This window comes from Lytechinus pictus, unplaced genomic scaffold, assembly GCF_037042905.1.
Source record: "Lytechinus pictus isolate F3 Inbred unplaced genomic scaffold, Lp3.0 scaffold_98, whole genome shotgun sequence".
In the NCBI taxonomy this organism is placed as follows: Eukaryota; Metazoa; Echinodermata; class Echinoidea; order Temnopleuroida; family Toxopneustidae; genus Lytechinus; species Lytechinus pictus.
The window spans coordinates 13021-39658 of record NW_026974218.1 but is presented as its reverse complement, the minus strand read 5'-3'; the positions used below and the strand labels follow the sequence as shown (position 1 = coordinate 39658).

The following is a 26638-nucleotide window of genomic DNA, read 5'->3' as shown; positions in this document are numbered from 1 at the left end:
ACAGGGTCTCCAAGAGACGAGGCGCGCAGTTCAAGGCCTACACCATCATGTGAATTGTTGCGTCACACACAGGTGCGCATCCAAGAAAAAAAACACGACAATATCTCCAAATTATCGTAGGTAGGCATCCGATGGAAACTGAAACAAACCCAATGAAAGATCGGTGGAATGACTGAAGACATCAATCAACCAATATTATTACTGACAGGGATTAAATAGATGATGACGTCATAGTATCCCTTCAAATAGCTTGACTTTGATGGAGCAAGAGCCTACGACCATACCATGCTGAATATACCGGTTCTCGTCCGATCACCGAAGTCAAGCAGCATAGGGCTCGGTTAGTACTTGGATGGGAGACCGCCTGGGAATACCGGGTGTTGTAGGCATTTTTTGCTTCATGAAATGCCCCTTTATTCATTTTTTCATTTTAAGTCGTTGGTATTTGTTTTCCTTTATAGTATCACTTTTGTCTCCTTTTTTGTTGTCTTTTTCGTCTCCTTCGTCACCCTTTTTAATAGAGCAGGAATAAACTTTTCGCTTGATGTCCGACATTCAAGGCAATGATGAAAGTCGTTTGTTTGCAAGCACAGGGTCTCCAAGAGACGAGGCGCGCAGTTCAAGGCCTACACCATCATGTGAATTGTTGCGTCACACACAGGTGCGCATCCAAGAAAAAAAACACGACAATATCTCCAAATTATCGTAGGTAGGCATCCGATGGAAACTGAAACAAACCCAATGAAAGATCGGTGGAATGACTGAAGACATCAATCAACCAATATTATTACTGACAGGGATTAAATAGATGATGACGTCATAGTATCCCTTCAAATAGCTTGACTTTGATGGAGCAAGAGCCTACGACCATACCATGCTGAATATACCGGTTCTCGTCCGATCACCGAAGTCAAGCAGCATAGGGCTCGGTTAGTACTTGGATGGGAGACCGCCTGGGAATACCGGGTGTTGTAGGCATTTTTTGCTTCATGAAATGCCCCTTTATTCATTTTTTCATTTTAAGTCGTTGGTATTTGTTTTCCTTTATAGTATCACTTTTGTCTCCTTTTTTGTTGTCTTTTTCGTCTCCTTCGTCACCCTTTTTAATAGAGCAGGAATAAACTTTTCGCTTGATGTCCGACATTCAAGGCAATGATGAAAGTCGTTTGTTTGCAAGCACAGGGTCTCCAAGAGACGAGGCGCGCAGTTCAAGGCCTACACCATCATGTGAATTGTTGCGTCACACACAGGTGCGCATCCAAGAAAAAAAACACGACAATATCTCCAAATTATCGTAGGTAGGCATCCGATGGAAACTGAAACAAACCCAATGAAAGATCGGTGGAATGACTGAAGACATCAATCAACCAATATTATTACTGACAGGGATTAAATAGATGATGACGTCATAGTATCCCTTCAAATAGCTTGACTTTGATGGAGCAAGAGCCTACGACCATACCATGCTGAATATACCGGTTCTCGTCCGATCACCGAAGTCAAGCAGCATAGGGCTCGGTTAGTACTTGGATGGGAGACCGCCTGGGAATACCGGGTGTTGTAGGCATTTTTTGCTTCATGAAATGCCCCTTTATTCATTTTTTCATTTTAAGTCGTTGGTATTTGTTTTCCTTTATAGTATCACTTTTGTCTCCTTTTTTGTTGTCTTTTTCGTCTCCTTCGTCACCCTTTTTAATAGAGCAGGAATAAACTTTTCGCTTGATGTCCGACATTCAAGGCAATGATGAAAGTCGTTTGTTTGCAAGCACAGGGTCTCCAAGAGACGAGGCGCGCAGTTCAAGGCCTACACCATCATGTGAATTGTTGCGTCACACACAGGTGCGCATCCAAGAAAAAAAACACGACAATATCTCCAAATTATCGTAGGTAGGCATCCGATGGAAACTGAAACAAACCCAATGAAAGATCGGTGGAATGACTGAAGACATCAATCAACCAATATTATTACTGACAGGGATTAAATAGATGATGACGTCATAGTATCCCTTCAAATAGCTTGACTTTGATGGAGCAAGAGCCTACGACCATACCATGCTGAATATACCGGTTCTCGTCCGATCACCGAAGTCAAGCAGCATAGGGCTCGGTTAGTACTTGGATGGGAGACCGCCTGGGAATACCGGGTGTTGTAGGCATTTTTTGCTTCATGAAATGCCCCTTTATTCATTTTTTCATTTTAAGTCGTTGGTATTTGTTTTCCTTTATAGTATCACTTTTGTCTCCTTTTTTGTTGTCTTTTTCGTCTCCTTCGTCACCCTTTTTAATAGAGCAGGAATAAACTTTTCGCTTGATGTCCGACATTCAAGGCAATGATGAAAGTCGTTTGTTTGCAAGCACAGGGTCTCCAAGAGACGAGGCGCGCAGTTCAAGGCCTACACCATCATGTGAATTGTTGCGTCACACACAGGTGCGCATCCAAGAAAAAAAACACGACAATATCTCCAAATTATCGTAGGTAGGCATCCGATGGAAACTGAAACAAACCCAATGAAAGATCGGTGGAATGACTGAAGACATCAATCAACCAATATTATTACTGACAGGGATTAAATAGATGATGACGTCATAGTATCCCTTCAAATAGCTTGACTTTGATGGAGCAAGAGCCTACGACCATACCATGCTGAATATACCGGTTCTCGTCCGATCACCGAAGTCAAGCAGCATAGGGCTCGGTTAGTACTTGGATGGGAGACCGCCTGGGAATACCGGGTGTTGTAGGCATTTTTTGCTTCATGAAATGCCCCTTTATTCATTTTTTCATTTTAAGTCGTTGGTATTTGTTTTCCTTTATAGTATCACTTTTGTCTCCTTTTTTGTTGTCTTTTTCGTCTCCTTCGTCACCCTTTTTAATAGAGCAGGAATAAACTTTTCGCTTGATGTCCGACATTCAAGGCAATGATGAAAGTCGTTTGTTTGCAAGCACAGGGTCTCCAAGAGACGAGGCGCGCAGTTCAAGGCCTACACCATCATGTGAATTGTTGCGTCACACACAGGTGCGCATCCAAGAAAAAAAACACGACAATATCTCCAAATTATCGTAGGTAGGCATCCGATGGAAACTGAAACAAACCCAATGAAAGATCGGTGGAATGACTGAAGACATCAATCAACCAATATTATTACTGACAGGGATTAAATAGATGATGACGTCATAGTATCCCTTCAAATAGCTTGACTTTGATGGAGCAAGAGCCTACGACCATACCATGCTGAATATACCGGTTCTCGTCCGATCACCGAAGTCAAGCAGCATAGGGCTCGGTTAGTACTTGGATGGGAGACCGCCTGGGAATACCGGGTGTTGTAGGCATTTTTTGCTTCATGAAATGCCCCTTTATTCATTTTTTCATTTTAAGTCGTTGGTATTTGTTTTCCTTTATAGTATCACTTTTGTCTCCTTTTTTGTTGTCTTTTTCGTCTCCTTCGTCACCCTTTTTAATAGAGCAGGAATAAACTTTTCGCTTGATGTCCGACATTCAAGGCAATGATGAAAGTCGTTTGTTTGCAAGCACAGGGTCTCCAAGAGACGAGGCGCGCAGTTCAAGGCCTACACCATCATGTGAATTGTTGCGTCACACACAGGTGCGCATCCAAGAAAAAAAACACGACAATATCTCCAAATTATCGTAGGTAGGCATCCGATGGAAACTGAAACAAACCCAATGAAAGATCGGTGGAATGACTGAAGACATCAATCAACCACTATTATTACTGACAGGGATTAAATAGATGATGACGTCATAGTATCCCTTCAAATAGCTTGACTTTGATGGAGCAAGAGCCTACGACCATACCATGCTGAATATACCGGTTCTCGTCCGATCACCGAAGTCAAGCAGCATAGGGCTCGGTTAGTACTTGGATGGGAGACCGCCTGGGAATCCGGGTGTTGTAGGCATTTTTTGCTTCATGAAATGCCCCTTTATTCATTTTTTCATTTTAAGTCGTTGGTATTTGTTTTCCTTTATAGTATCACTTTTGTCTCCTTTTTTGTTGTCTTTTTCGTCTCCTTCGTCACCCTTTTTAATAGAGCAGGAATAAACTTTTCGCTTGATGTCCGACATTCAAGGCAATGATGAAAGTCGTTTGTTTGCAAGCACAGGGTCTCCAAGAGACGAGGCGCGCAGTTCAAGGCCTACACCATCATGTGAATTGTTGCGTCACACACAGGTGCGCATCCAAGAAAAAAAACACGACAATATCTCCAAATTATCGTAGGTAGGCATCCGATGGAAACTGAAACAAACCCAATGAAAGATCGGTGGAATGACTGAAGACATCAATCAACCAATATTATTACTGACAGGGATTAAATAGATGATGACGTCATAGTATCCCTTCAAATAGCTTGACTTTGATGGAGCAAGAGCCTACGACCATACCATGCTGAATATACCGGTTCTCGTCCGATCACCGAAGTCAAGCAGCATAGGGCTCGGTTAGTACTTGGATGGGAGACCGCCTGGGAATACCGGGTGTTGTAGGCATTTTTTGCTTCATGAAATGCCCCTTTATTCATTTTTTCATTTTAAGTCGTTGGTATTTGTTTTCCTTTATAGTATCACTTTTGTCTCCTTTTTTGTTGTCTTTTTCGTCTCCTTCGTCACCCTTTTTAATAGAGCAGGAATAAACTTTTCGCTTGATGTCCGACATTCAAGGCAATGATGAAAGTCGTTTGTTTGCAAGCACAGGGTCTCCAAGAGACGAGGCGCGCAGTTCAAGGCCTACACCATCATGTGAATTGTTGCGTCACACACAGGTGCGCATCCAAGAAAAAAAACACGACAATATCTCCAAATTATCGTAGGTAGGCATCCGATGGAAACTGAAACAAACCCAATGAAAGATCGGTGGAATGACTGAAGACATCAATCAACCAATATTATTACTGACAGGGATTAAATAGATGATGACGTCATAGTATCCCTTCAAATAGCTTGACTTTGATGGAGCAAGAGCCTACGACCATACCATGCTGAATATACCGGTTCTCGTCCGATCACCGAAGTCAAGCAGCATAGGGCTCGGTTAGTACTTGGATGGGAGACCGCCTGGGAATACCGGGTGTTGTAGGCATTTTTTGCTTCATGAAATGCCCCTTTATTCATTTTTTCATTTTAAGTCGTTGGTATTTGTTTTCCTTTATAGTATCACTTTTGTCTCCTTTTTTGTTGTCTTTTTCGTCTCCTTCGTCACCCTTTTTAATAGAGCAGGAATAAACTTTTCGCTTGATGTCCGACATTCAAGGCAATGATGAAAGTCGTTTGTTTGCAAGCACAGGGTCTCCAAGAGACGAGGCGCGCAGTTCAAGGCCTACACCATCATGTGAATTGTTGCGTCACACACAGGTGCGCATCCAAGAAAAAAAACACGACAATATCTCCAAATTATCGTAGGTAGGCATCCGATGGAAACTGAAACAAACCCAATGAAAGATCGGTGGAATGACTGAAGACATCAATCAACCAATATTATTACTGACAGGGATTAAATAGATGATGACGTCATAGTATCCCTTCAAATAGCTTGACTTTGATGGAGCAAGAGCCTACGACCATACCATGCTGAATATACCGGTTCTCGTCCGATCACCGAAGTCAAGCAGCATAGGGCTCGGTTAGTACTTGGATGGGAGACCGCCTGGGAATACCGGGTGTTGTAGGCATTTTTTGCTTCATGAAATGCCCCTTTATTCATTTTTTCATTTTAAGTCGTTGGTATTTGTTTTCCTTTATAGTATCACTTTTGTCTCCTTTTTTGTTGTCTTTTTCGTCTCCTTCGTCACCCTTTTTAATAGAGCAGGAATAAACTTTTCGCTTGATGTCCGACATTCAAGGCAATGATGAAAGTCGTTTGTTTGCAAGCACAGGGTCTCCAAGAGACGAGGCGCGCAGTTCAAGGCCTACACCATCATGTGAATTGTTGCGTCACACACAGGTGCGCATCCAAGAAAAAAAACACGACAATATCTCCAAATTATCGTAGGTAGGCATCCGATGGAAACTGAAACAAACCCAATGAAAGATCGGTGGAATGACTGAAGACATCAATCAACCAATATTATTACTGACAGGGATTAAATAGATGATGACGTCATAGTATCCCTTCAAATAGCTTGACTTTGATGGAGCAAGAGCCTACGACCATACCATGCTGAATATACCGGTTCTCGTCCGATCACCGAAGTCAAGCAGCATAGGGCTCGGTTAGTACTTGGATGGGAGACCGCCTGGGAATACCGGGTGTTGTAGGCATTTTTTGCTTCATGAAATGCCCCTTTATTCATTTTTTCATTTTAAGTCGTTGGTATTTGTTTTCCTTTATAGTATCACTTTTGTCTCCTTTTTTGTTGTCTTTTTCGTCTCCTTCGTCACCCTTTTTAATAGAGCAGGAATAAACTTTTCGCTTGATGTCCGACATTCAAGGCAATGATGAAAGTCGTTTGTTTGCAAGCACAGGGTCTCCAAGAGACGAGGCGCGCAGTTCAAGGCCTACACCATCATGTGAATTGTTGCGTCACACACAGGTGCGCATCCAAGAAAAAAAACACGACAATATCTCCAAATTATCGTAGGTAGGCATCCGATGGAAACTGAAACAAACCCAATGAAAGATCGGTGGAATGACTGAAGACATCAATCAACCAATATTATTACTGACAGGGATTAAATAGATGATGACGTCATAGTATCCCTTCAAATAGCTTGACTTTGATGGAGCAAGAGCCTACGACCATACCATGCTGAATATACCGGTTCTCGTCCGATCACCGAAGTCAAGCAGCATAGGGCTCGGTTAGTACTTGGATGGGAGACCGCCTGGGAATACCGGGTGTTGTAGGCATTTTTTGCTTCATGAAATGCCCCTTTATTCATTTTTTCATTTTAAGTCGTTGGTATTTGTTTTCCTTTATAGTATCACTTTTGTCTCCTTTTTTGTTGTCTTTTTCGTCTCCTTCGTCACCCTTTTTAATAGAGCAGGAATAAACTTTTCGCTTGATGTCCGACATTCAAGGCAATGATGAAAGTCGTTTGTTTGCAAGCACAGGGTCTCCAAGAGACGAGGCGCGCAGTTCAAGGCCTACACCATCATGTGAATTGTTGCGTCACACACAGGTGCGCATCCAAGAAAAAAAACACGACAATATCTCCAAATTATCGTAGGTAGGCATCCGATGGAAACTGAAACAAACCCAATGAAAGATCGGTGGAATGACTGAAGACATCAATCAACCAATATTATTACTGACAGGGATTAAATAGATGATGACGTCATAGTATCCCTTCAAATAGCTTGACTTTGATGGAGCAAGAGCCTACGACCATACCATGCTGAATATACCGGTTCTCGTCCGATCACCGAAGTCAAGCAGCATAGGGCTCGGTTAGTACTTGGATGGGAGACCGCCTGGGAATACCGGGTGTTGTAGGCATTTTTTGCTTCATGAAATGCCCCTTTATTCATTTTTTCATTTTAAGTCGTTGGTATTTGTTTTCCTTTATAGTATCACTTTTGTCTCCTTTTTTGTTGTCTTTTTCGTCTCCTTCGTCACCCTTTTTAATAGAGCAGGAATAAACTTTTCGCTTGATGTCCGACATTCAAGGCAATGATGAAAGTCGTTTGTTTGCAAGCACAGGGTCTCCAAGAGACGAGGCGCGCAGTTCAAGGCCTACACCATCATGTGAATTGTTGCGTCACACACAGGTGCGCATCCAAGAAAAAAAACACGACAATATCTCCAAATTATCGTAGGTAGGCATCCGATGGAAACTGAAACAAACCCAATGAAAGATCGGTGGAATGACTGAAGACATCAATCAACCAATATTATTACTGACAGGGATTAAATAGATGATGACGTCATAGTATCCCTTCAAATAGCTTGACTTTGATGGAGCAAGAGCCTACGACCATACCATGCTGAATATACCGGTTCTCGTCCGATCACCGAAGTCAAGCAGCATAGGGCTCGGTTAGTACTTGGATGGGAGACCGCCTGGGAATACCGGGTGTTGTAGGCATTTTTTGCTTCATGAAATGCCCCTTTATTCATTTTTTCATTTTAAGTCGTTGGTATTTGTTTTCCTTTATAGTATCACTTTTGTCTCCTTTTTTGTTGTCTTTTTCGTCTCCTTCGTCACCCTTTTTAATAGAGCAGGAATAAACTTTTCGCTTGATGTCCGACATTCAAGGCAATGATGAAAGTCGTTTGTTTGCAAGCACAGGGTCTCCAAGAGACGAGGCGCGCAGTTCAAGGCCTACACCATCATGTGAATTGTTGCGTCACACACAGGTGCGCATCCAAGAAAAAAAACACGACAATATCTCCAAATTATCGTAGGTAGGCATCCGATGGAAACTGAAACAAACCCAATGAAAGATCGGTGGAATGACTGAAGACATCAATCAACCAATATTATTACTGACAGGGATTAAATAGATGATGACGTCATAGTATCCCTTCAAATAGCTTGACTTTGATGGAGCAAGAGCCTACGACCATACCATGCTGAATATACCGGTTCTCGTCCGATCACCGAAGTCAAGCAGCATAGGGCTCGGTTAGTACTTGGATGGGAGACCGCCTGGGAATACCGGGTGTTGTAGGCATTTTTTGCTTCATGAAATGCCCCTTTATTCATTTTTTCATTTTAAGTCGTTGGTATTTGTTTTCCTTTATAGTATCACTTTTGTCTCCTTTTTTGTTGTCTTTTTCGTCTCCTTCGTCACCCTTTTTAATAGAGCAGGAATAAACTTTTCGCTTGATGTCCGACATTCAAGGCAATGATGAAAGTCGTTTGTTTGCAAGCACAGGGTCTCCAAGAGACGAGGCGCGCAGTTCAAGGCCTACACCATCATGTGAATTGTTGCGTCACACACAGGTGCGCATCCAAGAAAAAAAACACGACAATATCTCCAAATTATCGTAGGTAGGCATCCGATGGAAACTGAAACAAACCCAATGAAAGATCGGTGGAATGACTGAAGACATCAATCAACCAATATTATTACTGACAGGGATTAAATAGATGATGACGTCATAGTATCCCTTCAAATAGCTTGACTTTGATGGAGCAAGAGCCTACGACCATACCATGCTGAATATACCGGTTCTCGTCCGATCACCGAAGTCAAGCAGCATAGGGCTCGGTTAGTACTTGGATGGGAGACCGCCTGGGAATACCGGGTGTTGTAGGCATTTTTTGCTTCATGAAATGCCCCTTTATTCATTTTTTCATTTTAAGTCGTTGGTATTTGTTTTCCTTTATAGTATCACTTTTGTCTCCTTTTTTGTTGTCTTTTTCGTCTCCTTCGTCACCCTTTTTAATAGAGCAGGAATAAACTTTTCGCTTGATGTCCGACATTCAAGGCAATGATGAAAGTCGTTTGTTTGCAAGCACAGGGTCTCCAAGAGACGAGGCGCGCAGTTCAAGGCCTACACCATCATGTGAATTGTTGCGTCACACACAGGTGCGCATCCAAGAAAAAAAACACGACAATATCTCCAAATTATCGTAGGTAGGCATCCGATGGAAACTGAAACAAACCCAATGAAAGATCGGTGGAATGACTGAAGACATCAATCAACCAATATTATTACTGACAGGGATTAAATAGATGATGACGTCATAGTATCCCTTCAAATAGCTTGACTTTGATGGAGCAAGAGCCTACGACCATACCATGCTGAATATACCGGTTCTCGTCCGATCACCGAAGTCAAGCAGCATAGGGCTCGGTTAGTACTTGGATGGGAGACCGCCTGGGAATACCGGGTGTTGTAGGCATTTTTTGCTTCATGAAATGCCCCTTTATTCATTTTTTCATTTTAAGTCGTTGGTATTTGTTTTCCTTTATAGTATCACTTTTGTCTCCTTTTTTGTTGTCTTTTTCGTCTCCTTCGTCACCCTTTTTAATAGAGCAGGAATAAACTTTTCGCTTGATGTCCGACATTCAAGGCAATGATGAAAGTCGTTTGTTTGCAAGCACAGGGTCTCCAAGAGACGAGGCGCGCAGTTCAAGGCCTACACCATCATGTGAATTGTTGCGTCACACACAGGTGCGCATCCAAGAAAAAAAACACGACAATATCTCCAAATTATCGTAGGTAGGCATCCGATGGAAACTGAAACAAACCCAATGAAAGATCGGTGGAATGACTGAAGACATCAATCAACCAATATTATTACTGACAGGGATTAAATAGATGATGACGTCATAGTATCCCTTCAAATAGCTTGACTTTGATGGAGCAAGAGCCTACGACCATACCATGCTGAATATACCGGTTCTCGTCCGATCACCGAAGTCAAGCAGCATAGGGCTCGGTTAGTACTTGGATGGGAGACCGCCTGGGAATACCGGGTGTTGTAGGCATTTTTTGCTTCATGAAATGCCCCTTTATTCATTTTTTCATTTTAAGTCGTTGGTATTTGTTTTCCTTTATAGTATCACTTTTGTCTCCTTTTTTGTTGTCTTTTTCGTCTCCTTCGTCACCCTTTTTAATAGAGCAGGAATAAACTTTTCGCTTGATGTCCGACATTCAAGGCAATGATGAAAGTCGTTTGTTTGCAAGCACAGGGTCTCCAAGAGACGAGGCGCGCAGTTCAAGGCCTACACCATCATGTGAATTGTTGCGTCACACACAGGTGCGCATCCAAGAAAAAAAACACGACAATATCTCCAAATTATCGTAGGTAGGCATCCGATGGAAACTGAAACAAACCCAATGAAAGATCGGTGGAATGACTGAAGACATCAATCAACCAATATTATTACTGACAGGGATTAAATAGATGATGACGTCATAGTATCCCTTCAAATAGCTTGACTTTGATGGAGCAAGAGCCTACGACCATACCATGCTGAATATACCGGTTCTCGTCCGATCACCGAAGTCAAGCAGCATAGGGCTCGGTTAGTACTTGGATGGGAGACCGCCTGGGAATACCGGGTGTTGTAGGCATTTTTTGCTTCATGAAATGCCCCTTTATTCATTTTTTCATTTTAAGTCGTTGGTATTTGTTTTCCTTTATAGTATCACTTTTGTCTCCTTTTTTGTTGTCTTTTTCGTCTCCTTCGTCACCCTTTTTAATAGAGCAGGAATAAACTTTTCGCTTGATGTCCGACATTCAAGGCAATGATGAAAGTCGTTTGTTTGCAAGCACAGGGTCTCCAAGAGACGAGGCGCGCAGTTCAAGGCCTACACCATCATGTGAATTGTTGCGTCACACACAGGTGCGCATCCAAGAAAAAAAACACGACAATATCTCCAAATTATCGTAGGTAGGCATCCGATGGAAACTGAAACAAACCCAATGAAAGATCGGTGGAATGACTGAAGACATCAATCAACCAATATTATTACTGACAGGGATTAAATAGATGATGACGTCATAGTATCCCTTCAAATAGCTTGACTTTGATGGAGCAAGAGCCTACGACCATACCATGCTGAATATACCGGTTCTCGTCCGATCACCGAAGTCAAGCAGCATAGGGCTCGGTTAGTACTTGGATGGGAGACCGCCTGGGAATACCGGGTGTTGTAGGCATTTTTTGCTTCATGAAATGCCCCTTTATTCATTTTTTCATTTTAAGTCGTTGGTATTTGTTTTCCTTTATAGTATCACTTTTGTCTCCTTTTTTGTTGTCTTTTTCGTCTCCTTCGTCACCCTTTTTAATAGAGCAGGAATAAACTTTTCGCTTGATGTCCGACATTCAAGGCAATGATGAAAGTCGTTTGTTTGCAAGCACAGGGTCTCCAAGAGACGAGGCGCGCAGTTCAAGGCCTACACCATCATGTGAATTGTTGCGTCACACACAGGTGCGCATCCAAGAAAAAAAACACGACAATATCTCCAAATTATCGTAGGTAGGCATCCGATGGAAACTGAAACAAACCCAATGAAAGATCGGTGGAATGACTGAAGACATCAATCAACCAATATTATTACTGACAGGGATTAAATAGATGATGACGTCATAGTATCCCTTCAAATAGCTTGACTTTGATGGAGCAAGAGCCTACGACCATACCATGCTGAATATACCGGTTCTCGTCCGATCACCGAAGTCAAGCAGCATAGGGCTCGGTTAGTACTTGGATGGGAGACCGCCTGGGAATACCGGGTGTTGTAGGCATTTTTTGCTTCATGAAATGCCCCTTTATTCATTTTTTCATTTTAAGTCGTTGGTATTTGTTTTCCTTTATAGTATCACTTTTGTCTCCTTTTTTGTTGTCTTTTTCGTCTCCTTCGTCACCCTTTTTAATAGAGCAGGAATAAACTTTTCGCTTGATGTCCGACATTCAAGGCAATGATGAAAGTCGTTTGTTTGCAAGCACAGGGTCTCCAAGAGACGAGGCGCGCAGTTCAAGGCCTACACCATCATGTGAATTGTTGCGTCACACACAGGTGCGCATCCAAGAAAAAAAACACGACAATATCTCCAAATTATCGTAGGTAGGCATCCGATGGAAACTGAAACAAACCCAATGAAAGATCGGTGGAATGACTGAAGACATCAATCAACCAATATTATTACTGACAGGGATTAAATAGATGATGACGTCATAGTATCCCTTCAAATAGCTTGACTTTGATGGAGCAAGAGCCTACGACCATACCATGCTGAATATACCGGTTCTCGTCCGATCACCGAAGTCAAGCAGCATAGGGCTCGGTTAGTACTTGGATGGGAGACCGCCTGGGAATACCGGGTGTTGTAGGCATTTTTTGCTTCATGAAATGCCCCTTTATTCATTTTTTCATTTTAAGTCGTTGGTATTTGTTTTCCTTTATAGTATCACTTTTGTCTCCTTTTTTGTTGTCTTTTTCGTCTCCTTCGTCACCCTTTTTAATAGAGCAGGAATAAACTTTTCGCTTGATGTCCGACATTCAAGGCAATGATGAAAGTCGTTTGTTTGCAAGCACAGGGTCTCCAAGAGACGAGGCGCGCAGTTCAAGGCCTACACCATCATGTGAATTGTTGCGTCACACACAGGTGCGCATCCAAGAAAAAAAACACGACAATATCTCCAAATTATCGTAGGTAGGCATCCGATGGAAACTGAAACAAACCCAATGAAAGATCGGTGGAATGACTGAAGACATCAATCAACCAATATTATTACTGACAGGGATTAAATAGATGATGACGTCATAGTATCCCTTCAAATAGCTTGACTTTGATGGAGCAAGAGCCTACGACCATACCATGCTGAATATACCGGTTCTCGTCCGATCACCGAAGTCAAGCAGCATAGGGCTCGGTTAGTACTTGGATGGGAGACCGCCTGGGAATACCGGGTGTTGTAGGCATTTTTTGCTTCATGAAATGCCCCTTTATTCATTTTTTCATTTTAAGTCGTTGGTATTTGTTTTCCTTTATAGTATCACTTTTGTCTCCTTTTTTGTTGTCTTTTTCGTCTCCTTCGTCACCCTTTTTAATAGAGCAGGAATAAACTTTTCGCTTGATGTCCGACATTCAAGGCAATGATGAAAGTCGTTTGTTTGCAAGCACAGGGTCTCCAAGAGACGAGGCGCGCAGTTCAAGGCCTACACCATCATGTGAATTGTTGCGTCACACACAGGTGCGCATCCAAGAAAAAAAACACGACAATATCTCCAAATTATCGTAGGTAGGCATCCGATGGAAACTGAAACAAACCCAATGAAAGATCGGTGGAATGACTGAAGACATCAATCAACCAATATTATTACTGACAGGGATTAAATAGATGATGACGTCATAGTATCCCTTCAAATAGCTTGACTTTGATGGAGCAAGAGCCTACGACCATACCATGCTGAATATACCGGTTCTCGTCCGATCACCGAAGTCAAGCAGCATAGGGCTCGGTTAGTACTTGGATGGGAGACCGCCTGGGAATACCGGGTGTTGTAGGCATTTTTTGCTTCATGAAATGCCCCTTTATTCATTTTTTCATTTTAAGTCGTTGGTATTTGTTTTCCTTTATAGTATCACTTTTGTCTCCTTTTTTGTTGTCTTTTTCGTCTCCTTCGTCACCCTTTTTAATAGAGCAGGAATAAACTTTTCGCTTGATGTCCGACATTCAAGGCAATGATGAAAGTCGTTTGTTTGCAAGCACAGGGTCTCCAAGAGACGAGGCGCGCAGTTCAAGGCCTACACCATCATGTGAATTGTTGCGTCACACACAGGTGCGCATCCAAGAAAAAAAACACGACAATATCTCCAAATTATCGTAGGTAGGCATCCGATGGAAACTGAAACAAACCCAATGAAAGATCGGTGGAATGACTGAAGACATCAATCAACCAATATTATTACTGACAGGGATTAAATAGATGATGACGTCATAGTATCCCTTCAAATAGCTTGACTTTGATGGAGCAAGAGCCTACGACCATACCATGCTGAATATACCGGTTCTCGTCCGATCACCGAAGTCAAGCAGCATAGGGCTCGGTTAGTACTTGGATGGGAGACCGCCTGGGAATACCGGGTGTTGTAGGCATTTTTTGCTTCATGAAATGCCCCTTTATTCATTTTTTCATTTTAAGTCGTTGGTATTTGTTTTCCTTTATAGTATCACTTTTGTCTCCTTTTTTGTTGTCTTTTTCGTCTCCTTCGTCACCCTTTTTAATAGAGCAGGAATAAACTTTTCGCTTGATGTCCGACATTCAAGGCAATGATGAAAGTCGTTTGTTTGCAAGCACAGGGTCTCCAAGAGACGAGGCGCGCAGTTCAAGGCCTACACCATCATGTGAATTGTTGCGTCACACACAGGTGCGCATCCAAGAAAAAAAACACGACAATATCTCCAAATTATCGTAGGTAGGCATCCGATGGAAACTGAAACAAACCCAATGAAAGATCGGTGGAATGACTGAAGACATCAATCAACCAATATTATTACTGACAGGGATTAAATAGATGATGACGTCATAGTATCCCTTCAAATAGCTTGACTTTGATGGAGCAAGAGCCTACGACCATACCATGCTGAATATACCGGTTCTCGTCCGATCACCGAAGTCAAGCAGCATAGGGCTCGGTTAGTACTTGGATGGGAGACCGCCTGGGAATACCGGGTGTTGTAGGCATTTTTTGCTTCATGAAATGCCCCTTTATTCATTTTTTCATTTTAAGTCGTTGGTATTTGTTTTCCTTTATAGTATCACTTTTGTCTCCTTTTTTGTTGTCTTTTTCGTCTCCTTCGTCACCCTTTTTAATAGAGCAGGAATAAACTTTTCGCTTGATGTCCGACATTCAAGGCAATGATGAAAGTCGTTTGTTTGCAAGCACAGGGTCTCCAAGAGACGAGGCGCGCAGTTCAAGGCCTACACCATCATGTGAATTGTTGCGTCACACACAGGTGCGCATCCAAGAAAAAAAACACGACAATATCTCCAAATTATCGTAGGTAGGCATCCGATGGAAACTGAAACAAACCCAATGAAAGATCGGTGGAATGACTGAAGACATCAATCAACCAATATTATTACTGACAGGGATTAAATAGATGATGACGTCATAGTATCCCTTCAAATAGCTTGACTTTGATGGAGCAAGAGCCTACGACCATACCATGCTGAATATACCGGTTCTCGTCCGATCACCGAAGTCAAGCAGCATAGGGCTCGGTTAGTACTTGGATGGGAGACCGCCTGGGAATACCGGGTGTTGTAGGCATTTTTTGCTTCATGAAATGCCCCTTTATTCATTTTTTCATTTTAAGTCGTTGGTATTTGTTTTCCTTTATAGTATCACTTTTGTCTCCTTTTTTGTTGTCTTTTTCGTCTCCTTCGTCACCCTTTTTAATAGAGCAGGAATAAACTTTTCGCTTGATGTCCGACATTCAAGGCAATGATGAAAGTCGTTTGTTTGCAAGCACAGGGTCTCCAAGAGACGAGGCGCGCAGTTCAAGGCCTACACCATCATGTGAATTGTTGCGTCACACACAGGTGCGCATCCAAGAAAAAAAACACGACAATATCTCCAAATTATCGTAGGTAGGCATCCGATGGAAACTGAAACAAACCCAATGAAAGATCGGTGGAATGACTGAAGACATCAATCAACCAATATTATTACTGACAGGGATTAAATAGATGATGACGTCATAGTATCCCTTCAAATAGCTTGACTTTGATGGAGCAAGAGCCTACGACCATACCATGCTGAATATACCGGTTCTCGTCCGATCACCGAAGTCAAGCAGCATAGGGCTCGGTTAGTACTTGGATGGGAGACCGCCTGGGAATACCGGGTGTTGTAGGCATTTTTTGCTTCATGAAATGCCCCTTTATTCATTTTTTCATTTTAAGTCGTTGGTATTTGTTTTCCTTTATAGTATCACTTTTGTCTCCTTTTTTGTTGTCTTTTTCGTCTCCTTCGTCACCCTTTTTAATAGAGCAGGAATAAACTTTTCGCTTGATGTCCGACATTCAAGGCAATGATGAAAGTCGTTTGTTTGCAAGCACAGGGTCTCCAAGAGACGAGGCGCGCAGTTCAAGGCCTACACCATCATGTGAATTGTTGCGTCACACACAGGTGCGCATCCAAGAAAAAAAACACGACAATATCTCCAAATTATCGTAGGTAGGCATCCGATGGAAACTGAAACAAACCCAATGAAAGATCGGTGGAATGACTGAAGACATCAATCAACCAATATTATTACTGACAGGGATTAAATAGATGATGACGTCATAGTATCCCTTCAAATAGCTTGACTTTGATGGAGCAAGAGCCTACGACCATACCATGCTGAATATACCGGTTCTCGTCCGATCACCGAAGTCAAGCAGCATAGGGCTCGGTTAGTACTTGGATGGGAGACCGCCTGGGAATACCGGGTGTTGTAGGCATTTTTTGCTTCATGAAATGCCCCTTTATTCATTTTTTCATTTTAAGTCGTTGGTATTTGTTTTCCTTTATAGTATCACTTTTGTCTCCTTTTTTGTTGTCTTTTTCGTCTCCTTCGTCACCCTTTTTAATAGAGCAGGAATAAACTTTTCGCTTGATGTCCGACATTCAAGGCAATGATGAAAGTCGTTTGTTTGCAAGCACAGGGTCTCCAAGAGACGAGGCGCGCAGTTCAAGGCCTACACCATCATGTGAATTGTTGCGTCACACACAGGTGCGCATCCAAGAAAAAAAACACGACAATATCTCCAAATTATCGTAGGTAGGCATCCGATGGAAACTGAAACAAACCCAATGAAAGATCGGTGGAATGACTGAAGACATCAATCAACCAATATTATTACTGACAGGGATTAAATAGATGATGACGTCATAGTATCCCTTCAAATAGCTTGACTTTGATGGAGCAAGAGCCTACGACCATACCATGCTGAATATACCGGTTCTCGTCCGATCACCGAAGTCAAGCAGCATAGGGCTCGGTTAGTACTTGGATGGGAGACCGCCTGGGAATACCGGGTGTTGTAGGCATTTTTTGCTTCATGAAATGCCCCTTTATTCATTTTTTCATTTTAAGTCGTTGGTATTTGTTTTCCTTTATAGTATCACTTTTGTCTCCTTTTTTGTTGTCTTTTTCGTCTCCTTCGTCACCCTTTTTAATAGAGCAGGAATAAACTTTTCGCTTGATGTCCGACATTCAAGGCAATGATGAAAGTCGTTTGTTTGCAAGCACAGGGTCTCCAAGAGACGAGGCGCGCAGTTCAAGGCCTACACCATCATGTGAATTGTTGCGTCACACACAGGTGCGCATCCAAGAAAAAAAACACGACAATATCTCCAAATTATCGTAGGTAGGCATCCGATGGAAACTGAAACAAACCCAATGAAAGATCGGTGGAATGACTGAAGACATCAATCAACCAATATTATTACTGACAGGGATTAAATAGATGATGACGTCATAGTATCCCTTCAAATAGCTTGACTTTGATGGAGCAAGAGCCTACGACCATACCATGCTGAATATACCGGTTCTCGTCCGATCACCGAAGTCAAGCAGCATAGGGCTCGGTTAGTACTTGGATGGGAGACCGCCTGGGAATACCGGGTGTTGTAGGCATTTTTTGCTTCATGAAATGCCCCTTTATTCATTTTTTCATTTTAAGTCGTTGGTATTTGTTTTCCTTTATAGTATCACTTTTGTCTCCTTTTTTGTTGTCTTTTTCGTCTCCTTCGTCACCCTTTTTAATAGAGCAGGAATAAACTTTTCGCTTGATGTCCGACATTCAAGGCAATGATGAAAGTCGTTTGTTTGCAAGCACAGGGTCTCCAAGAGACGAGGCGCGCAGTTCAAGGCCTACACCATCATGTGAATTGTTGCGTCACACACAGGTGCGCATCCAAGAAAAAAAACACGACAATATCTCCAAATTATCGTAGGTAGGCATCCGATGGAAACTGAAACAAACCCAATGAAAGATCGGTGGAATGACTGAAGACATCAATCAACCAATATTATTACTGACAGGGATTAAATAGATGATGACGTCATAGTATCCCTTCAAATAGCTTGACTTTGATGGAGCAAGAGCCTACGACCATACCATGCTGAATATACCGGTTCTCGTCCGATCACCGAAGTCAAGCAGCATAGGGCTCGGTTAGTACTTGGATGGGAGACCGCCTGGGAATACCGGGTGTTGTAGGCATTTTTTGCTTCATGAAATGCCCCTTTATTCATTTTTTCATTTTAAGTCGTTGGTATTTGTTTTCCTTTATAGTATCACTTTTGTCTCCTTTTTTGTTGTCTTTTTCGTCTCCTTCGTCACCCTTTTTAATAGAGCAGGAATAAACTTTTCGCTTGATGTCCGACATTCAAGGCAATGATGAAAGTCGTTTGTTTGCAAGCACAGGGTCTCCAAGAGACGAGGCGCGCAGTTCAAGGCCTACACCATCATGTGAATTGTTGCGTCACACACAGGTGCGCATCCAAGAAAAAAAACACGACAATATCTCCAAATTATCGTAGGTAGGCATCCGATGGAAACTGAAACAAACCCAATGAAAGATCGGTGGAATGACTGAAGACATCAATCAACCAATATTATTACTGACAGGGATTAAATAGATGATGACGTCATAGTATCCCTTCAAATAGCTTGACTTTGATGGAGCAAGAGCCTACGACCATACCATGCTGAATATACCGGTTCTCGTCCGATCACCGAAGTCAAGCAGCATAGGGCTCGGTTAGTACTTGGATGGGAGACCGCCTGGGAATACCGGGTGTTGTAGGCATTTTTTGCTTCATGAAATGCCCCTTTATTCATTTTTTCATTTTAAGTCGTTGGTATTTGTTTTCCTTTATAGTATCACTTTTGTCTCCTTTTTTGTTGTCTTTTTCGTCTCCTTCGTCACCCTTTTTAATAGAGCAGGAATAAACTTTTCGCTTGATGTCCGACATTCAAGGCAATGATGAAAGTCGTTTGTTTGCAAGCACAGGGTCTCCAAGAGACGAGGCGCGCAGTTCAAGGCCTACACCATCATGTGAATTGTTGCGTCACACACAGGTGCGCATCCAAGAAAAAAAACACGACAATATCTCCAAATTATCGTAGGTAGGCATCCGATGGAAACTGAAACAAACCCAATGAAAGATCGGTGGAATGACTGAAGACATCAATCAACCAATATTATTACTGACAGGGATTAAATAGATGATGACGTCATAGTATCCCTTCAAATAGCTTGACTTTGATGGAGCAAGAGCCTACGACCATACCATGCTGAATATACCGGTTCTCGTCCGATCACCGAAGTCAAGCAGCATAGGGCTCGGTTAGTACTTGGATGGGAGACCGCCTGGGAATACCGGGTGTTGTAGGCATTTTTTGCTTCATGAAATGCCCCTTTATTCATTTTTTCATTTTAAGTCGTTGGTATTTGTTTTCCTTTATAGTATCACTTTTGTCTCCTTTTTTGTTGTCTTTTTCGTCTCCTTCGTCACCCTTTTTAATAGAGCAGGAATAAACTTTTCGCTTGATGTCCGACATTCAAGGCAATGATGAAAGTCGTTTGTTTGCAAGCACAGGGTCTCCAAGAGACGAGGCGCGCAGTTCAAGGCCTACACCATCATGTGAATTGTTGCGTCACACACAGGTGCGCATCCAAGAAAAAAAACACGACAATATCTCCAAATTATCGTAGGTAGGCATCCGATGGAAACTGAAACAAACCCAATGAAAGATCAGTGGAATGACTGAAGACATCAATCAACCAATATTATTACTGACAGGGATTAAATAGATGATGACGTCATAGTATCCCTTCAAATAGCTTGACTTTGATGGAGCAAGAGCCTACGACCATACCATGCTGAATATACCGGTTCTCGTCCGATCACCGAAGTCAAGCAGCATAGGGCTCGGTTAGTACTTGGATGGGAGACCGCCTGGGAATACCGGGTGTTGTAGGCATTTTTTGCTTCATGAAATGCCCCTTTATTCATTTTTTCATTTTAAGTCGTTGGTATTTGTTTTCCTTTATAGTATCACTTTTGTCTCCTTTTTTGTTGTCTTTTTCGTCTCCTTCGTCACCCTTTTTAATAGAGCAGGAATAAACTTTTCGCTTGATGTCCGACATTCAAGGCAATGATGAAAGTCGTTTGTTTGCAAGCACAGGGTCTCCAAGAGACGAGGCGCGCAGTTCAAGGCCTACACCATCATGTGAATTGTTGCGTCACACACAGGTGCGCATCCAAGAAAAAAAACACGACAATATCTCCAAATTATCGTAGGTAGGCATCCGATGGAAACTGAAACAAACCCAATGAAAGATCGGTGGAATGACTGAAGACATCAATCAACCAATATTATTACTGACAGGGATTAAATAGATGATGACGTCATAGTATCCCTTCAAATAGCTTGACTTTGATGGAGCAAGAGCCTACGACCATACCATGCTGAATATACCGGTTCTCGTCCGATCACCGAAGTCAAGCAGCATAGGGCTCGGTTAGTACTTGGATGGGAGACCGCCTGGGAATACCGGGTGTTGTAGGCATTTTTTGCTTCATGAAATGCCCCTTTATTCATTTTTTCATTTTAAGTCGTTGGTATTTGTTTTCCTTTATAGTATCACTTTTGTCTCCTTTTTTGTTGTCTTTTTCGTCTCCTTCGTCACCCTTTTTAATAGAGCAGGAATAAACTTTTCGCTTGATGTCCGACATTCAAGGCAATGATGAAAGTCGTTTGTTTGCAAGCACAGGGTCTCCAAGAGACGAGGCGCGCAGTTCAAGGCCTACACCATCATGTGAATTGTTGCGTCACACACAGGTGCGCATCCAAGAAAAAAAACACGACAATATCTCCAAATTATCGTAGGTAGGCATCCGATGGAAACTGAAACAAACCCAATGAAAGATCGGTGGAATGACTGAAGACATCAATCAACCAATATTATTACTGACAGGGATTAAATAGATGATGACGTCATAGTATCCCTTCAAATAGCTTGACTTTGATGGAGCAAGAGCCTACGACCATACCATGCTGAATATACCGGTTCTCGTCCGATCACCGAAGTCAAGCAGCATAGGGCTCGGTTAGTACTTGGATGGGAGACCGCCTGGGAATACCGGGTGTTGTAGGCATTTTTTGCTTCATGAAATGCCCCTTTATTCATTTTTTCATTTTAAGTCGTTGGTATTTGTTTTCCTTTATAGTATCACTTTTGTCTCCTTTTTTGTTGTCTTTTTCGTCTCCTTCGTCACCCTTTTTAATAGAGCAGGAATAAACTTTTCGCTTGATGTCCGACATTCAAGGCAATGATGAAAGTCGTTTGTTTGCAAGCACAGGGTCTCCAAGAGACGAGGCGCGCAGTTCAAGGCCTACACCATCATGTGAATTGTTGCGTCACACACAGGTGCGCATCCAAGAAAAAAAACACGACAATATCTCCAAATTATCGTAGGTAGGCATCCGATGGAAACTGAAACAAACCCAATGAAAGATCGGTGGAATGACTGAAGACATCAATCAACCAATATTATTACTGACAGGGATTAAATAGATGATGACGTCATAGTATCCCTTCAAATAGCTTGACTTTGATGGAGCAAGAGCCTACGACCATACCATGCTGAATATACCGGTTCTCGTCCGATCACCGAAGTCAAGCAGCATAGGGCTCGGTTAGTACTTGGATGGGAGACCGCCTGGGAATACCGGGTGTTGTAGGCATTTTTTGCTTCATGAAATGCCCCTTTATTCATTTTTTCATTTTAAGTCGTTGGTATTTGTTTTCCTTTATAGTATCACTTTTGTCTCCTTTTTTGTTGTCTTTTTCGTCTCCTTCGTCACCCTTTTTAATAGAGCAGGAATAAACTTTTCGCTTGATGTCCGACATTCAAGGCAATGATGAAAGTCGTTTGTTTGCAAGCACAGGGTCTCCAAGAGACGAGGCGCGCAGTTCAAGGCCTACACCATCATGTGAATTGTTGCGTCACACACAGGTGCGCATCCAAGAAAAAAAACACGACAATATCTCCAAATTATCGTAGGTAGGCATCCGATGGAAACTGAAACAAACCCAATGAAAGATCGGTGGAATGACTGAAGACATCAATCAACCAATATTATTACTGACAGGGATTAAATAGATGATGACGTCATAGTATCCCTTCAAATAGCTTGACTTTGATGGAGCAAGAGCCTACGACCATACCATGCTGAATATACCGGTTCTCGTCCGATCACCGAAGTCAAGCAGCATAGGGCTCGGTTAGTACTTGGATGGGAGACCGCCTGGGAATACCGGGTGTTGTAGGCATTTTTTGCTTCATGAAATGCCCCTTTATTCATTTTTTCATTTTAAGTCGTTGGTATTTGTTTTCCTTTATAGTATCACTTTTGTCTCCTTTTTTGTTGTCTTTTTCGTCTCCTTCGTCACCCTTTTTAATAGAGCAGGAATAAACTTTTCGCTTGATGTCCGACATTCAAGGCAATGATGAAAGTCGTTTGTTTGCAAGCACAGGGTCTCCAAGAGACGAGGCGCGCAGTTCAAGGCCTACACCATCATGTGAATTGTTGCGTCACACACAGGTGCGCATCCAAGAAAAAAAACACGACAATATCTCCAAATTATCGTAGGTAGGCATCCGATGGAAACTGAAACAAACCCAATGAAAGATCGGTGGAATGACTGAAGACATCAATCAACCAATATTATTACTGACAGGGATTAAATAGATGATGACGTCATAGTATCCCTTCAAATAGCTTGACTTTGATGGAGCAAGAGCCTACGACCATACCATGCTGAATATACCGGTTCTCGTCCGATCACCGAAGTCAAGCAGCATAGGGCTCGGTTAGTACTTGGATGGGAGACCGCCTGGGAATACCGGGTGTTGTAGGCATTTTTTGCTTCATGAAATGCCCCTTTATTCATTTTTTCATTTTAAGTCGTTGGTATTTGTTTTCCTTTATAGTATCACTTTTGTCTCCTTTTTTGTTGTCTTTTTCGTCTCCTTCGTCACCCTTTTTAATAGAGCAGGAATAAACTTTTCGCTTGATGTCCGACATTCAAGGCAATGATGAAAGTCGTTTGTTTGCAAGCACAGGGTCTCCAAGAGACGAGGCGCGCAGTTCAAGGCCTACACCATCATGTGAATTGTTGCGTCACACACAGGTGCGCATCCAAGAAAAAAAACACGACAATATCTCCAAATTATCGTAGGTAGGCATCCGATGGAAACTGAAACAAACCCAATGAAAGATCGGTGGAATGACTGAAGACATCAATCAACCAATATTATTACTGACAGGGATTAAATAGATGATGACGTCATAGTATCCCTTCAAATAGCTTGACTTTGATGGAGCAAGAGCCTACGACCATACCATGCTGAATATACCGGTTCTCGTCCGATCACCGAAGTCAAGCAGCATAGGGCTCGGTTAGTACTTGGATGGGAGACCGCCTGGGAATACCGGGTGTTGTAGGCATTTTTTGCTTCATGAAATGCCCCTTTATTCATTTTTTCATTTTAAGTCGTTGGTATTTGTTTTCCTTTATAGTATCACTTTTGTCTCCTTTTTTGTTGTCTTTTTCGTCTCCTTCGTCACCCTTTTTAATAGAGCAGGAATAAACTTTTCGCTTGATGTCCGACATTCAAGGCAATGATGAAAGTCGTTTGTTTGCAAGCACAGGGTCTCCAAGAGACGAGGCGCGCAGTTCAAGGCCTACACCATCATGTGAATTGTTGCGTCACACACAGGTGCGCATCCAAGAAAAAAAACACGACAATATCTCCAAATTATCGTAGGTAGGCATCCGATGGAAACTGAAACAAACCCAATGAAAGATCGGTGGAATGACTGAAGACATCAATCAACCAATATTATTACTGACAGGGATTAAATAGATGATGACGTCATAGTATCCCTTCAAATAGCTTGACTTTGATGGAGCAAGAGCCTACGACCATACCATGCTGAATATACCGGTTCTCGTCCGATCACCGAAGTCAAGCAGCATAGGGCTCGGTTAGTACTTGGATGGGAGACCGCCTGGGAATACCGGGTGTTGTAGGCATTTTTTGCTTCATGAAATGCCCCTTTATTCATTTTTTCATTTTAAGTCGTTGGTATTTGTTTTCCTTTATAGTATCACTTTTGTCTCCTTTTTTGTTGTCTTTTTCGTCTCCTTCGTCACCCTTTTTAATAGAGCAGGAATAAACTTTTCGCTTGATGTCCGACATTCAAGGCAATGATGAAAGTCGTTTGTTTGCAAGCACAGGGTCTCCAAGAGACGAGGCGCGCAGTTCAAGGCCTACACCATCATGTGAATTGTTGCGTCACACACAGGTGCGCATCCAAGAAAAAAAACACGACAATATCTCCAAATTATCGTAGGTAGGCATCCGATGGAAACTGAAACAAACCCAATGAAAGATCGGTGGAATGACTGAAGACATCAATCAACCAATATTATTACTGACAGGGATTAAATAGATGATGACGTCATAGTATCCCTTCAAATAGCTTGACTTTGATGGAGCAAGAGCCTACGACCATACCATGCTGAATATACCGGTTCTCGTCCGATCACCGAAGTCAAGCAGCATAGGGCTCGGTTAGTACTTGGATGGGAGACCGCCTGGGAATACCGGGTGTTGTAGGCATTTTTTGCTTCATGAAATGCCCCTTTATTCATTTTTTCATTTTAAGTCGTTGGTATTTGTTTTCCTTTATAGTATCACTTTTGTCTCCTTTTTTGTTGTCTTTTTCGTCTCCTTCGTCACCCTTTTTAATAGAGCAGGAATAAACTTTTCGCTTGATGTCCGACATTCAAGGCAATGATGAAAGTCGTTTGTTTGCAAGCACAGGGTCTCCAAGAGACGAGGCGCGCAGTTCAAGGCCTACACCATCATGTGAATTGTTGCGTCACACACAGGTGCGCATCCAAGAAAAAAAACACGACAATATCTCCAAATTATCGTAGGTAGGCATCCGATGGAAACTGAAACAAACCCAATGAAAGATCGGTGGAATGACTGAAGACATCAATCAACCAATATTATTACTGACAGGGATTAAATAGATGATGACGTCATAGTATCCCTTCAAATAGCTTGACTTTGATGGAGCAAGAGCCTACGACCATACCATGCTGAATATACCGGTTCTCGTCCGATCACCGAAGTCAAGCAGCATAGGGCTCGGTTAGTACTTGGATGGGAGACCGCCTGGGAATACCGGGTGTTGTAGGCATTTTTTGCTTCATGAAATGCCCCTTTATTCATTTTTTCATTTTAAGTCGTTGGTATTTGTTTTCCTTTATAGTATCACTTTTGTCTCCTTTTTTGTTGTCTTTTTCGTCTCCTTCGTCACCCTTTTTAATAGAGCAGGAATAAACTTTTCGCTTGATGTCCGACATTCAAGGCAATGATGAAAGTCGTTTGTTTGCAAGCACAGGGTCTCCAAGAGACGAGGCGCGCAGTTCAAGGCCTACACCATCATGTGAATTGTTGCGTCACACACAGGTGCGCATCCAAGAAAAAAAACACGACAATATCTCCAAATTATCGTAGGTAGGCATCCGATGGAAACTGAAACAAACCCAATGAAAGATCGGTGGAATGACTGAAGACATCAATCAACCAATATTATTACTGACAGGGATTAAATAGATGATGACGTCATAGTATCCCTTCAAATAGCTTGACTTTGATGGAGCAAGAGCCTACGACCATACCATGCTGAATATACCGGTTCTCGTCCGATCACCGAAGTCAAGCAGCATAGGGCTCGGTTAGTACTTGGATGGGAGACCGCCTGGGAATACCGGGTGTTGTAGGCATTTTTTGCTTCATGAAATGCCCCTTTATTCATTTTTTCATTTTAAGTCGTTGGTATTTGTTTTCCTTTATAGTATCACTTTTGTCTCCTTTTTTGTTGTCTTTTTCGTCTCCTTCGTCACCCTTTTTAATAGAGCAGGAATAAACTTTTCGCTTGATGTCCGACATTCAAGGCAATGATGAAAGTCGTTTGTTTGCAAGCACAGGGTCTCCAAGAGACGAGGCGCGCAGTTCAAGGCCTACACCATCATGTGAATTGTTGCGTCACACACAGGTGCGCATCCAAGAAAAAAAACACGACAATATCTCCAAATTATCGTAGGTAGGCATCCGATG

The 26638-nt window shown here is 42.3% G+C and overlaps 45 non-coding genes across 45 annotated transcripts; all 45 read left to right on the top strand.

Moving 5' to 3' along the window:
* The first annotated feature begins 270 nt into the window (after window positions 1-270).
* LOC135158586 (5S ribosomal RNA) lies at window positions 271-389 on the top strand. The gene has a single exon (XR_010297352.1). It is a non-coding gene; the product is annotated as a 5S ribosomal RNA (ribosomal RNA).
* A 470-nt stretch (window positions 390-859) lies between these two features.
* LOC135158585 (5S ribosomal RNA) lies at window positions 860-978 on the top strand. Its single transcript, XR_010297351.1, has one exon. It is a non-coding gene; the product is annotated as a 5S ribosomal RNA (ribosomal RNA).
* A 470-nt stretch (window positions 979-1448) lies between these two features.
* Window positions 1449-1567, top strand: LOC135158584 (5S ribosomal RNA). The gene has a single exon (XR_010297350.1). It is a non-coding gene; the product is annotated as a 5S ribosomal RNA (ribosomal RNA).
* A 470-nt stretch (window positions 1568-2037) lies between these two features.
* On the top strand, window positions 2038-2156 carry LOC135158583 (5S ribosomal RNA). The gene has a single exon (XR_010297349.1). It is a non-coding gene; the product is annotated as a 5S ribosomal RNA (ribosomal RNA).
* A 470-nt stretch (window positions 2157-2626) lies between these two features.
* LOC135158582 (5S ribosomal RNA) lies at window positions 2627-2745 on the top strand. Its single transcript, XR_010297348.1, has one exon. It is a non-coding gene; the product is annotated as a 5S ribosomal RNA (ribosomal RNA).
* A 470-nt stretch (window positions 2746-3215) lies between these two features.
* On the top strand, window positions 3216-3334 carry LOC135158581 (5S ribosomal RNA). The gene has a single exon (XR_010297347.1). It is a non-coding gene; the product is annotated as a 5S ribosomal RNA (ribosomal RNA).
* A 470-nt stretch (window positions 3335-3804) lies between these two features.
* Window positions 3805-3922, top strand: LOC135158696 (5S ribosomal RNA). Its single transcript, XR_010297462.1, has one exon. It is a non-coding gene; the product is annotated as a 5S ribosomal RNA (ribosomal RNA).
* Window positions 3923-4392: 470 nt separating this feature from the next.
* LOC135158580 (5S ribosomal RNA) lies at window positions 4393-4511 on the top strand. Its single transcript, XR_010297346.1, has one exon. It is a non-coding gene; the product is annotated as a 5S ribosomal RNA (ribosomal RNA).
* A 470-nt stretch (window positions 4512-4981) lies between these two features.
* On the top strand, window positions 4982-5100 carry LOC135158579 (5S ribosomal RNA). Its single transcript, XR_010297345.1, has one exon. It is a non-coding gene; the product is annotated as a 5S ribosomal RNA (ribosomal RNA).
* A 470-nt stretch (window positions 5101-5570) lies between these two features.
* On the top strand, window positions 5571-5689 carry LOC135158578 (5S ribosomal RNA). The gene has a single exon (XR_010297344.1). It is a non-coding gene; the product is annotated as a 5S ribosomal RNA (ribosomal RNA).
* A 470-nt stretch (window positions 5690-6159) lies between these two features.
* On the top strand, window positions 6160-6278 carry LOC135158576 (5S ribosomal RNA). The gene has a single exon (XR_010297342.1). It is a non-coding gene; the product is annotated as a 5S ribosomal RNA (ribosomal RNA).
* A 470-nt stretch (window positions 6279-6748) lies between these two features.
* On the top strand, window positions 6749-6867 carry LOC135158575 (5S ribosomal RNA). The gene has a single exon (XR_010297341.1). It is a non-coding gene; the product is annotated as a 5S ribosomal RNA (ribosomal RNA).
* A 470-nt stretch (window positions 6868-7337) lies between these two features.
* LOC135158574 (5S ribosomal RNA) lies at window positions 7338-7456 on the top strand. Its single transcript, XR_010297340.1, has one exon. It is a non-coding gene; the product is annotated as a 5S ribosomal RNA (ribosomal RNA).
* Window positions 7457-7926: 470 nt separating this feature from the next.
* Window positions 7927-8045, top strand: LOC135158573 (5S ribosomal RNA). The gene has a single exon (XR_010297339.1). It is a non-coding gene; the product is annotated as a 5S ribosomal RNA (ribosomal RNA).
* A 470-nt stretch (window positions 8046-8515) lies between these two features.
* LOC135158572 (5S ribosomal RNA) lies at window positions 8516-8634 on the top strand. The gene has a single exon (XR_010297338.1). It is a non-coding gene; the product is annotated as a 5S ribosomal RNA (ribosomal RNA).
* A 470-nt stretch (window positions 8635-9104) lies between these two features.
* LOC135158737 (5S ribosomal RNA) lies at window positions 9105-9223 on the top strand. Its single transcript, XR_010297504.1, has one exon. It is a non-coding gene; the product is annotated as a 5S ribosomal RNA (ribosomal RNA).
* A 470-nt stretch (window positions 9224-9693) lies between these two features.
* On the top strand, window positions 9694-9812 carry LOC135158736 (5S ribosomal RNA). The gene has a single exon (XR_010297503.1). It is a non-coding gene; the product is annotated as a 5S ribosomal RNA (ribosomal RNA).
* A 470-nt stretch (window positions 9813-10282) lies between these two features.
* On the top strand, window positions 10283-10401 carry LOC135158735 (5S ribosomal RNA). Its single transcript, XR_010297502.1, has one exon. It is a non-coding gene; the product is annotated as a 5S ribosomal RNA (ribosomal RNA).
* Window positions 10402-10871: 470 nt separating this feature from the next.
* Window positions 10872-10990, top strand: LOC135158734 (5S ribosomal RNA). The gene has a single exon (XR_010297500.1). It is a non-coding gene; the product is annotated as a 5S ribosomal RNA (ribosomal RNA).
* Window positions 10991-11460: 470 nt separating this feature from the next.
* On the top strand, window positions 11461-11579 carry LOC135158733 (5S ribosomal RNA). The gene has a single exon (XR_010297499.1). It is a non-coding gene; the product is annotated as a 5S ribosomal RNA (ribosomal RNA).
* A 470-nt stretch (window positions 11580-12049) lies between these two features.
* LOC135158731 (5S ribosomal RNA) lies at window positions 12050-12168 on the top strand. Its single transcript, XR_010297497.1, has one exon. It is a non-coding gene; the product is annotated as a 5S ribosomal RNA (ribosomal RNA).
* Window positions 12169-12638: 470 nt separating this feature from the next.
* On the top strand, window positions 12639-12757 carry LOC135158730 (5S ribosomal RNA). The gene has a single exon (XR_010297496.1). It is a non-coding gene; the product is annotated as a 5S ribosomal RNA (ribosomal RNA).
* Window positions 12758-13227: 470 nt separating this feature from the next.
* Window positions 13228-13346, top strand: LOC135158729 (5S ribosomal RNA). The gene has a single exon (XR_010297495.1). It is a non-coding gene; the product is annotated as a 5S ribosomal RNA (ribosomal RNA).
* A 470-nt stretch (window positions 13347-13816) lies between these two features.
* Window positions 13817-13935, top strand: LOC135158728 (5S ribosomal RNA). Its single transcript, XR_010297494.1, has one exon. It is a non-coding gene; the product is annotated as a 5S ribosomal RNA (ribosomal RNA).
* A 470-nt stretch (window positions 13936-14405) lies between these two features.
* LOC135158727 (5S ribosomal RNA) lies at window positions 14406-14524 on the top strand. Its single transcript, XR_010297493.1, has one exon. It is a non-coding gene; the product is annotated as a 5S ribosomal RNA (ribosomal RNA).
* A 470-nt stretch (window positions 14525-14994) lies between these two features.
* Window positions 14995-15113, top strand: LOC135158726 (5S ribosomal RNA). The gene has a single exon (XR_010297492.1). It is a non-coding gene; the product is annotated as a 5S ribosomal RNA (ribosomal RNA).
* Window positions 15114-15583: 470 nt separating this feature from the next.
* LOC135158725 (5S ribosomal RNA) lies at window positions 15584-15702 on the top strand. Its single transcript, XR_010297491.1, has one exon. It is a non-coding gene; the product is annotated as a 5S ribosomal RNA (ribosomal RNA).
* A 470-nt stretch (window positions 15703-16172) lies between these two features.
* Window positions 16173-16291, top strand: LOC135158724 (5S ribosomal RNA). The gene has a single exon (XR_010297490.1). It is a non-coding gene; the product is annotated as a 5S ribosomal RNA (ribosomal RNA).
* Window positions 16292-16761: 470 nt separating this feature from the next.
* On the top strand, window positions 16762-16880 carry LOC135158723 (5S ribosomal RNA). The gene has a single exon (XR_010297489.1). It is a non-coding gene; the product is annotated as a 5S ribosomal RNA (ribosomal RNA).
* A 470-nt stretch (window positions 16881-17350) lies between these two features.
* Window positions 17351-17469, top strand: LOC135158722 (5S ribosomal RNA). Its single transcript, XR_010297488.1, has one exon. It is a non-coding gene; the product is annotated as a 5S ribosomal RNA (ribosomal RNA).
* A 470-nt stretch (window positions 17470-17939) lies between these two features.
* On the top strand, window positions 17940-18058 carry LOC135158720 (5S ribosomal RNA). Its single transcript, XR_010297486.1, has one exon. It is a non-coding gene; the product is annotated as a 5S ribosomal RNA (ribosomal RNA).
* A 470-nt stretch (window positions 18059-18528) lies between these two features.
* On the top strand, window positions 18529-18647 carry LOC135158719 (5S ribosomal RNA). Its single transcript, XR_010297485.1, has one exon. It is a non-coding gene; the product is annotated as a 5S ribosomal RNA (ribosomal RNA).
* A 470-nt stretch (window positions 18648-19117) lies between these two features.
* LOC135158718 (5S ribosomal RNA) lies at window positions 19118-19236 on the top strand. Its single transcript, XR_010297484.1, has one exon. It is a non-coding gene; the product is annotated as a 5S ribosomal RNA (ribosomal RNA).
* Window positions 19237-19706: 470 nt separating this feature from the next.
* LOC135158717 (5S ribosomal RNA) lies at window positions 19707-19825 on the top strand. Its single transcript, XR_010297483.1, has one exon. It is a non-coding gene; the product is annotated as a 5S ribosomal RNA (ribosomal RNA).
* Window positions 19826-20295: 470 nt separating this feature from the next.
* Window positions 20296-20414, top strand: LOC135158716 (5S ribosomal RNA). Its single transcript, XR_010297482.1, has one exon. It is a non-coding gene; the product is annotated as a 5S ribosomal RNA (ribosomal RNA).
* A 470-nt stretch (window positions 20415-20884) lies between these two features.
* LOC135158715 (5S ribosomal RNA) lies at window positions 20885-21003 on the top strand. The gene has a single exon (XR_010297481.1). It is a non-coding gene; the product is annotated as a 5S ribosomal RNA (ribosomal RNA).
* A 470-nt stretch (window positions 21004-21473) lies between these two features.
* On the top strand, window positions 21474-21592 carry LOC135158714 (5S ribosomal RNA). The gene has a single exon (XR_010297480.1). It is a non-coding gene; the product is annotated as a 5S ribosomal RNA (ribosomal RNA).
* A 470-nt stretch (window positions 21593-22062) lies between these two features.
* On the top strand, window positions 22063-22181 carry LOC135158713 (5S ribosomal RNA). The gene has a single exon (XR_010297479.1). It is a non-coding gene; the product is annotated as a 5S ribosomal RNA (ribosomal RNA).
* Window positions 22182-22651: 470 nt separating this feature from the next.
* Window positions 22652-22770, top strand: LOC135158712 (5S ribosomal RNA). The gene has a single exon (XR_010297478.1). It is a non-coding gene; the product is annotated as a 5S ribosomal RNA (ribosomal RNA).
* A 470-nt stretch (window positions 22771-23240) lies between these two features.
* LOC135158711 (5S ribosomal RNA) lies at window positions 23241-23359 on the top strand. Its single transcript, XR_010297477.1, has one exon. It is a non-coding gene; the product is annotated as a 5S ribosomal RNA (ribosomal RNA).
* Window positions 23360-23829: 470 nt separating this feature from the next.
* Window positions 23830-23948, top strand: LOC135158709 (5S ribosomal RNA). The gene has a single exon (XR_010297475.1). It is a non-coding gene; the product is annotated as a 5S ribosomal RNA (ribosomal RNA).
* Window positions 23949-24418: 470 nt separating this feature from the next.
* Window positions 24419-24537, top strand: LOC135158708 (5S ribosomal RNA). Its single transcript, XR_010297474.1, has one exon. It is a non-coding gene; the product is annotated as a 5S ribosomal RNA (ribosomal RNA).
* A 470-nt stretch (window positions 24538-25007) lies between these two features.
* On the top strand, window positions 25008-25126 carry LOC135158707 (5S ribosomal RNA). The gene has a single exon (XR_010297473.1). It is a non-coding gene; the product is annotated as a 5S ribosomal RNA (ribosomal RNA).
* A 470-nt stretch (window positions 25127-25596) lies between these two features.
* LOC135158706 (5S ribosomal RNA) lies at window positions 25597-25715 on the top strand. The gene has a single exon (XR_010297472.1). It is a non-coding gene; the product is annotated as a 5S ribosomal RNA (ribosomal RNA).
* A 470-nt stretch (window positions 25716-26185) lies between these two features.
* On the top strand, window positions 26186-26304 carry LOC135158705 (5S ribosomal RNA). Its single transcript, XR_010297471.1, has one exon. It is a non-coding gene; the product is annotated as a 5S ribosomal RNA (ribosomal RNA).
* Window positions 26305-26638: the final 334 nt, after the last annotated feature.